The sequence below is a fragment of the Copadichromis virginalis genome, linkage group LG8 (genome assembly GCF_057382275.1).
Source record: "Copadichromis virginalis isolate Kocher_CV1m ecotype Utaka linkage group LG8, C_Virginalis_male_GT1.1, whole genome shotgun sequence".
Taxonomy (NCBI): Eukaryota; Metazoa; Chordata; class Actinopteri; order Cichliformes; family Cichlidae; genus Copadichromis; species Copadichromis virginalis.
The window spans coordinates 17,479,446-17,488,232 of NC_140625.1; the positions used below are offsets into that span (position 1 = coordinate 17,479,446).

At 42.3% G+C, this 8,787-nt stretch overlaps 1 long non-coding RNA gene across 1 annotated transcript; it reads right to left on the reverse strand.

Annotated features, from left to right (window-relative positions):
* Positions 1-1,412: 1,412 nt before the first annotated feature.
* On the reverse strand, positions 1,413-3,088 carry LOC146703146 (uncharacterized). Its single transcript, XR_014922091.1, has 2 exons — positions 2,066-3,088; positions 1,413-1,985 (listed from the first exon to the last, which is right to left on the reverse strand). It is a non-coding gene; the product is annotated as an uncharacterized LOC146703146 (long non-coding RNA).
* Positions 3,089-8,787: the final 5,699 nt, after the last annotated feature.

Below are 8,787 nucleotides of genomic sequence, written 5' to 3' on the forward strand. Positions count from 1 at the left end.
GTTCATAATTGATCCCTTCGTGCGTGACTTTTTCCCGCCCTTCAAAAGAGTTGTTTACTTGTTCACCTGTGTATGACCACTGCTTGTGTGGATTAAAGATTTGGATTTTGGATCTGCCTCCTGGGCCCTGTTTCAGGAAGCCGGTTTAGAAAACTCAGAGTGAAAAACGATACGCAGGGTTGAGTAACCCCGAACTGTCCAACTCAGAATATTCGGTTTCAGAAAGGCTGATAACAATTAGTTCAATCAACGCGGAGTTGCTTTAACCCCAAGTTAAGCGCGCGCACGAGGATACATAAAGCCCTGATAAGCGGAGCACAGATTAAGCGAGTCACCATGGAGACGGAGGGAAAGAAGGCGCGGTCAATGTATTTCACAGCGCTTGAGGCCGAAATTCTGATGGCAGCATATGCCGATAACATGCAAATTCCGCGGAAAAAAGTAACACAGCCTCAGCTGCGAAAAAAAGGGAGCATGCATGGCAAAACATAGCCGACAGAGTCAATGCGTGAGTGTTAATTTAAACATTGATCGAGGGATTTCCACCCATTTAACACGTTATTTTATTATATTTTATTTGTTATTTTATACATTTTATTTTGTGACGTGATGTGAGCGCAGGTGCAACCCAACAGGCCCCAAACGTTCCTGGCAGCAAGTAAAAATGAAATATAAAAATATAGTCCAAACAGGTAAGGTGTAATTGTATTATGAGCCATAGTGCTTGGTCTGTTTGTCCCATGTAAATCAATTGCAGTTAGAGGCTACATTAATTTTCTTTCTGTAAGCACTTATTGAAATTATCTGAGCACATTACAAGTACATATTTGCTTACTCTGTATGCTCAAATGTGGCCCGTTATAGCCAACAGAAAAAAAGCGGAGGCCCGAAAAACAGGTGGGGGTCCTCCACCACCACCACTCACAGAGGCTGAGCAGTTGGCCCTCAGCCAAAACAGTGGGCGCCCTGTGGCCGAAGGCATCTCTGCGGGGACATCCTCTGAGGCAATAACCCCGCAAGACACAAGTGCCTACATAGGGGGTAAATCCAAAATAATACATGATGTGCATACATCCTTTCTTCACAGTCACCTTTGCAGTGCGACACATTCATTTGATAAACTCTTTACCATAATGGATTATTTTGTAGTGAAGTTATTTTCCTACTGATTTTGCCTTCCCTCAGTCTTGGTTGTCTTTGAGAGCATAATGACAATGAAGTGTAAGGTGATAGGTATGTTTGTTAATTGCCATTTGGTCCCTTGTAAGTTATAAGTGACCTGTATAAACCTCATATTCTATCAGTTGATGGTGGTGGTGTACTGCATCTGGTGCAGCCTCCTGTTGAGCCAGACCAACATGCAGTTGTGAGTAATACTCCACAGATTATATGAGTTCACAGTAGAACAGCAATGTTGTCTATTTCTTTACTACAGGAAAACAATGAAGAAACATTGACAGCTGTTACAGAGGAGGAAGCAACAGAGACACTTTATGAGGTTTACATCTTTTAATACTTTGTGTACAGGAAATACAGGCAACCAATAAAGCCAGTTGAACAAAAAACCTGTTTATTCTTCTTTCAACATGTTGAGGTGATGGGTCAAAGGAAATGATTGTGACATATGGTGTCTCTGACTGCGCTTCCATCTTGTATGTCCGTGGGAGGGTCAGGATGTTCATGGTTTGGATCACTGCTGATGTTTGGTTCAGAAGGACAGTGTTCTCCTCTAATTGTGGCAATGTTGTGAAGAATCACACATGCCACAATAATGTCACATGCCCTTTCTGGGGTGACCCTGAGTCTTTGCAGGCACTGGAACCGGGCCTTAAGCATTCCGATAGTCATTTCAATTCTGGCTCTTGTCCTGCAATGAGCCAGGTTATATCGCTGCTGTGGGCCCGGTTCAGGGTCAGGGTAAGGGGTGAGCAAATAGGGTAAACATGGATACCCCCTATCACCAAGCAAGTAGCCAGTGAACTCTCCTAAGACAGAAGGGTACACTTCAGTTCAAATGTCCCTGAAGCAATTGGTCTTTATATATTTTAAAGTATTCTCAACTCACCATGTCCAAATTTTGTGCTCAGTGTACATTCACGGAATATTTGTGAGTCATGGACAGAGCCTGGCCGCTTGGCTTCCACATTTGTCATAATGTTGGCAGCATCACATATGATCTTCACAGTGCAGAGAACACAAATTAGCATCCATTACTATAATGAAATAATTTGTTAGTTTGACATGCTACAGGGAACTATGTACCTGTACATTAATGCTGTGGAAAGACTTCCTGTTCACATAGTCTCCTTCATTTACTGAAGGAGCAATGATTGGAATGTGAGTGCCATCTGTACACGCCTGGGAACCCTGAAAATAAATGTAGAATTTAAGTAGTAGTCCAAGTATCACCACATCATACATTACGTTTTGGTCACCTTGATACCTGCAATTTTGTGGCATCCCTCTTTGATAAATCTTGTGGGTCTATGACCGGGGAACACCACAGACGAGTACAGGAGACGTTTCAGTGCAACTGTAACATTCCTGACTGCCCGACAGACGGTAGCCTTGGAAACGTGCTCAGCGTCACCAATATTATACAGAAAGCTCCCGTTTGCAAAAAACCGAAGTGCAATACAAATAATATGTACAGAACTGAGAGCATGTCCGCGATGTGTCACATGCGTAATATATGGCCTGAGGATGTTATTCAAATAAATTATAGATTGTGCTGAAAAACGGTAACGTTCGCACAGAAACTCATCAGGAAATGATAAAATGTCCAAACGCGCTCTGATCACTCTCTCCCGGCGGAGAGCTCTGCAGAGAATTTGGGCTTCACGATCTACTGGCTCTTCAAGGACGGGGCACGCCATGTCTGACACTTCCTACTGTCAGGTTTCCGACAAAGGGGCGGAGACAGTCAGGGTTAGTTGTAGTAAACCTGCTAGGGGGCAGGTTAGCTTCACGGTGTGTGTCGTCATAGTGACTCACTCAGGCTTCAGCTGAACTCGCTTTGTGAAACCGAAAAACCAGAGTTTTCGTTAACTCAGGGTATACTTACTCAGTTTTTCCACTAAACCGGCTTCCTGAAACAGGGCCCTGGTGTTTATTTGAATCCTCTTCCATCTGATCCCTTACAACCACAGAATCTATGTGCATTTACTTATAAGGTCATCCTTATATCATCAGGCTGCTTTATCATCTTCCAGAAATAACCTATGGTGTTGCTTCTTAGATGATTGAGCCTTTGTTTTTCCAGTTTCATTGTAGCAAATTCCATGTCACCTTTTCCCTTAGAGGAACAACTTGTCTTTCTCCATGAAACTTGTCATCGCTAACTTTCAGGACTAATCAAGCATGTATCTGCTTTGTCTATTCAAGCAACTATAAACTTCCTGTCCTACTCGATTATATTCTAAGCAGAAAACAAATCTTCTCTTGGATGTCAGCCATAGTGGTTTCTGCATCCCAAAATTCGTCAGTCACTTCTATTATTCTAGCAGCCAAAGTAATTTTGTGCTTTAAGTGAACCACCATATGCCAGTTTGGACACTTGCCATGGTGGCAGAATACACACAGCTAAACAACAGCAGTCAAAATTTACCAGCATTTACTGGCTGTTGGCTCATATTGTCAAACCCCATGTTGATTGTATGCAGTGTGAGATATATGTAAGAATGCGAAAATAGACATCCATCCATCCTTGTCACCAGCCTTTTCATGCAAAGACGTTTATAAATCCATTTTCTGACAGAAACATCTCCAGAACAATTTGTACCCAATTTAAATAAGCTAGTGACCTAACTTTGGATGCTGCACCAGTTTTTGAGGCGTGCAAAGGCTGAAAAGTTAAAGCTGTAAGGGAAACAACTCTCACTCAGACAGCAGCGGGAGCAGCAGCAGCTGCCTTAGGGTCAGGCAGATAATGCTGCTTAAGTTCAGGAAACAGTTTGGCTCCATTTGGGACACTATTACATCTAAATTTCATCACAAATCATCATGACAGACGACGCAACACTTAGACATACCAGTTATTCCCTATTAGTGCTGTCTTCTCAGCTTCAGCTTTAAAGCCGGGACACTCCGCAGATCACTGCAATCAATCCCCTTCTTTTAAAGGTTTACTGTAATCCTATCGATGCATTACTGGACAACTTCTGCTATTACGTCAAATTCAGATTCAATTTATACTCCAAGTATGATTAGATAAAAATCTTCAGGGTCAGAAGTTGGTTTCAGATGAGGATATAGGTCTGGTTTAGTGCAGATTGCTTTATTCTTCCACGTGAGCTTCACCCCAAATCATCATGACAACAGGCGGAACATACGGATGAAGTGGATGAATGAATGGAGTAGTGATTAGAAGAGAGTGAGACAGTGCAGAATTCATGAAGCAGAGCTGTGTTATTGGGAGTGTCAGGCTGTGAGTGACTCATCCTGGGAGCCTCCCAAATCACTTAGCATGGAAAATCATGAGACAATTCATGTCACTGCCTTGGTTTTGTGTGTATCACACGTTAAAGTGTGAGCACATTCAGCACCATGCACACATTTTCGTCTATTTCATTGTGAATGAACCAACCATAAAATCATAAATAAAATAGATGATAAATTTGATTCTCATATATTCAGAAACTCTAATTTATTGGTACTCTGCTGGGTTTTACATTTTATCTTTCTTATGCCTTACAGTAAACTCCCACTCCTACTCCGCGTGCATGTGGCTGTGCATTTGAGCATATTCAGCTGCTTATATATCCACGTGAAGGTCATGACTCCCCATGAAAGCCATCAGAAATTAATTTGTTTTTACTGTTTATCTCTGCTTGGACAGTTATTAAGAAAAGAACACTGACAGCGAGCGCTTGGTCCACGCACAGGCGTGTATGCGTGTATCTCTGTGTATGTGAGTAGGCCATACAGATTAGCTTCTGATCCCTTCGTAAACTAGCAATCAATAGGTCTCTGTATTCAGACGGTTAGACAGACAGTTCTGCTTCAAAACATCCAAACATCACCTCCACTCCACATTCAGAGCACACAGACGTCTTTCTGACACCTATGAAAGACAGAGGGAGAGTGGAACAGAGAGGTGAGCGAGAGCAAAAAGGAGGGGAAAGAGGCAGGAACAGGAATGAAAAGGTCTATTTTTGACATCAGTAAAAACTGACAGACGGACCAAGAGTAACTGAACAGGAAAGAGGAGTTTTTCCTTAAGCAGAGGGACAAAAGGGAAAATGGAGGGTGTAAAAGAAAGTGGTGAAAAAATCCTTTCAAGTTACATCTTTTACTTAGAAAAATAGAGGGAAAAAAGTGGGTCAATTAAAAAATGGTCAAAGATATGGACTAATGTCTTTCAGAACCACTGATATTTAAATATTTGCATTATTGAGAGAACATTTTGGCAGCTGCAAATACCACCTGCAAATGATGCTGTGTACACTCAGTGGTTCTTTTTTATCAGCAAGCAGAGCACTCTCTCACTTCTTCTGCACTTATCCGAGGGATGGTCAAACTAGCTACTCACTGCTCTCCAAATTTGACATGAAGGTCAACAAAACACAGCGCGAGCAAACTGATATCATACTGCACAAACACAAAAAATGACTCAAGCAACATTGTTGTTACTGTTATCAATATTTGTCTATTCAACGAGTTTAGGAATGCATTTATAGCATTAAACCTGAATCAAACACTGTGAGCAGTCTCTATCCTTCAACCTCAGATTCTCTACCAGAGGTCTGAGAGCTTGAGGGTCCTGCACAGTATCTTTGCTATTTCTTGGACTGCCCTCCTCTGGACACATATCTAGGATGTTGTTGCTGGGATCTGCTCCAAGTATGCCCTGCCTGCTAGCATCTTGCAGCCTGCTGTTATGTGCCAGTTTTTCTCAGGGGCATCTTTACACAGTCTGTACCTGGGGTCTTGCCTGGTGTGGTAAACCTCAGCCTTTGTCAATCTTATACTCAGAGCTTTTTCCTGTGCTGCCATAATTAGTGCCTCTGTGTTACCTTTCAGTCCAGCCATTGGTAGGATTTTTCAATATCAGCCACTTCTTCTATTTGCTGGTGGTACATGCTATGCAGGGGCCTGTCCTTCCATCATGGTTCCTCTTCTACAGGGGGCGATCGTGGCTCAAGAGTTGGGAGTTTGCCTTGTAATCGGAAGGTTGCCGGTTCGAGCCCCGGCTTGGACAGTCTCGGTCGTTGTGTCCTTGGGCAAGACACTTCACCCGTTGCCTACTGGTGGTGGTCAGAGGGCCCGGTGGCGCCAGTGTCCGGCAGCCTCGCCTCTGTCAGTGCGCCCCAGGGTGGCTGTGGCTACAATGTAGCTGCCATCACCAGTGTGTGAATGTGTGTGTGAATGGGTGGATGACTGGATATGTAAAGCGCTTTGGGGTCCTTAGGGACTAGAAAAGCGCTATACAAATACAGGCCATTTACCATTCTACCGCCTCTTCTTCTTTGGGTTTCTGCTGCCTGAGGTATTTAATCAGTTGATCAGATTCAGCTGCTTTGGTATTAACGAAATTAACAAAAAGTGCACTAGAGCGACAACAATGAGAGAACCCCTGGAACAGGTTGAGGTCACTGACATTTTTTCCTCATCATCTTTTCTGACTGTTTTTCACTACTTTTGCATTTGACTGAAGTCAGTGTAACTACTGGTAGTATGATGACCCTGCACCGGTTGTACAGGTAGTCCAGCTCCTGGATGGCACAACAATAATGTTGGTTGTCTTTCAGCACAGTCTGAAGAGCGTGGAGGAGATTCCGGGAGACAGAGAGTTACTCTAAGGGAGCTGGTCAGGGCCATCTCATCATTTCTACATTTAAAAGATCATGAAGATGCACAATTTTTTCCTGAGCAAAGTTTCCTCCTCAACGATGATACTTCACATTTCTTAATCAGGTGTTAGTAGTTTTAGCACTCTCTTTAGTTGTTTTCTTAGCTTGACGCAGTCTAATAACTGTTTCCAGCAGACTATTTTAACCACGGATGTAATAATCTGATGGATGCAACGGCTTGCTTAGTTATAACCAAGTATTTCATTTTTGGGCTTGGCAGTGTATATTAACAATGCATATTAATTTTAAGATGCTGTAGTGTGCTTCAGGCTACAATCCTTGGTAGAAAGCAATGGCCTGGATTTAAAACAGTTCTTCAAGTCTGAGTAGGTATTTTTCATAAAACTTCTGTAGCTGACAAGCTAAATATGCCTTCTCTTGCCTAGAAAGTTTTTTTCATGCAGGATTATGGATGTTTGATATATATATATTTGTTAGAAAGACCTTCTGAAGGAGTGGTGCACTCAAAGACACCTTGGTTGCTAACTGTTTATTAGGATGCAACCAGGCTCTTTTATGGAAGCAACATTGTCTGCACAGCTGCTAAGGAGGAAGGAAACCCTGGGAAGAGCGCAATAGGAATAAGAAACAACACTTAGCATGTTTGAATGCGATATATGCCTTTCAACCAGGCATATGTTCATTAATAATCCTTCTTACAGAGTTTCAATGGCCCCTTTATGGTGCAGTGGAGCCAGAATCCACTTGCAATCTTCTCTTTATTTAATCAATATTGGCATAAGCATATCTGTAATGTATTAAGTATTGCACTGATTTTTTAATTGAATCTACTGTTTTGTATATAAGTGTAAATTATAACTTGAATGAGGTGCTTGTGAGAAGGTCAGGGTGCTGTCAATAGTAAAGTGGTCCTTTCTGCAGGAGGCAGGAAATTGCTTATGACAATCTAACCTTTAGGAATTTTAGATACAATGGGTAAAAATGGTTTCCCTGCAGATGGTGCTCAGAGAGAGGTTGTTAAAAATCCAAAGGATGAATCCCCTGGGGCGCACAGATCTATTTAGAGTAGGTAAGCATAATCCACTTTATGTATGTCATGGTGAAAATCAGCCATTATGTTAATGGAAAGGTCAGGGGGTGACCAGAATCCACCCGAGTCACCTTGAGAGTGGAATAAACAGACTGCAAATGTAATGGAAAGATGGTTATTGTTTTGCTGCGTGTGTTCTCTCATGAGCTGAAGTGTCATTAAGTGAATATTACCACTTGCTAGTGGCACAAAAACAAATGTCAACCAGGTCATTGGCATTTCTGAGACACATTTTAGGAGCAAACTCTTCATTAATTTGCGAACAAACAAAACATTTCAACTGATCACCTGACAAGCTAAGTCCAGGTGTCACAGCCATCGCCTTAACAAAAGGCAGGAATATGGGGGAAAAAATGGATGGAATTCTCAGGGAATAAAATGGGATGCACATAAGTGTATGCGTAGACAGAAACATGCATTTCTATGCATGCACACAGGTACCGGACCTTCATCTGCACTCACATATGCAGTCTGTGCATGTACATGCAGGGATCTTGTATCCTGAGCCAGGACTAGCACAAGGGACTGGCAATGCTTGGTTGCCTCTCTGGCAGAGACAGAGGGATTGGCATGACGTGAGTGAATGAATCCATTGGCGTAACAATGAGGATGTGATATTCAGACATTATTTTAGAGGGAAAAGGGAAGCTTGCATAAATCTCCGAGCCAGGTTTAACTTTTTCAGCTCTGGCTAAGCAACATTCTGCTGCACAATGTGCAGCGCAAAAGAAGGACTGGATGTTCAGACACTTATCAAAGAAATGACTGCTTAAGATAATAATCAGTCAGGTTTTGTCACCTTAAAGTCTCTCTTTTTTATGAATCTTGAGATGTTACAACAAGAATACACAGGAATAGCGTCAAACCACTACATTCATATTATGA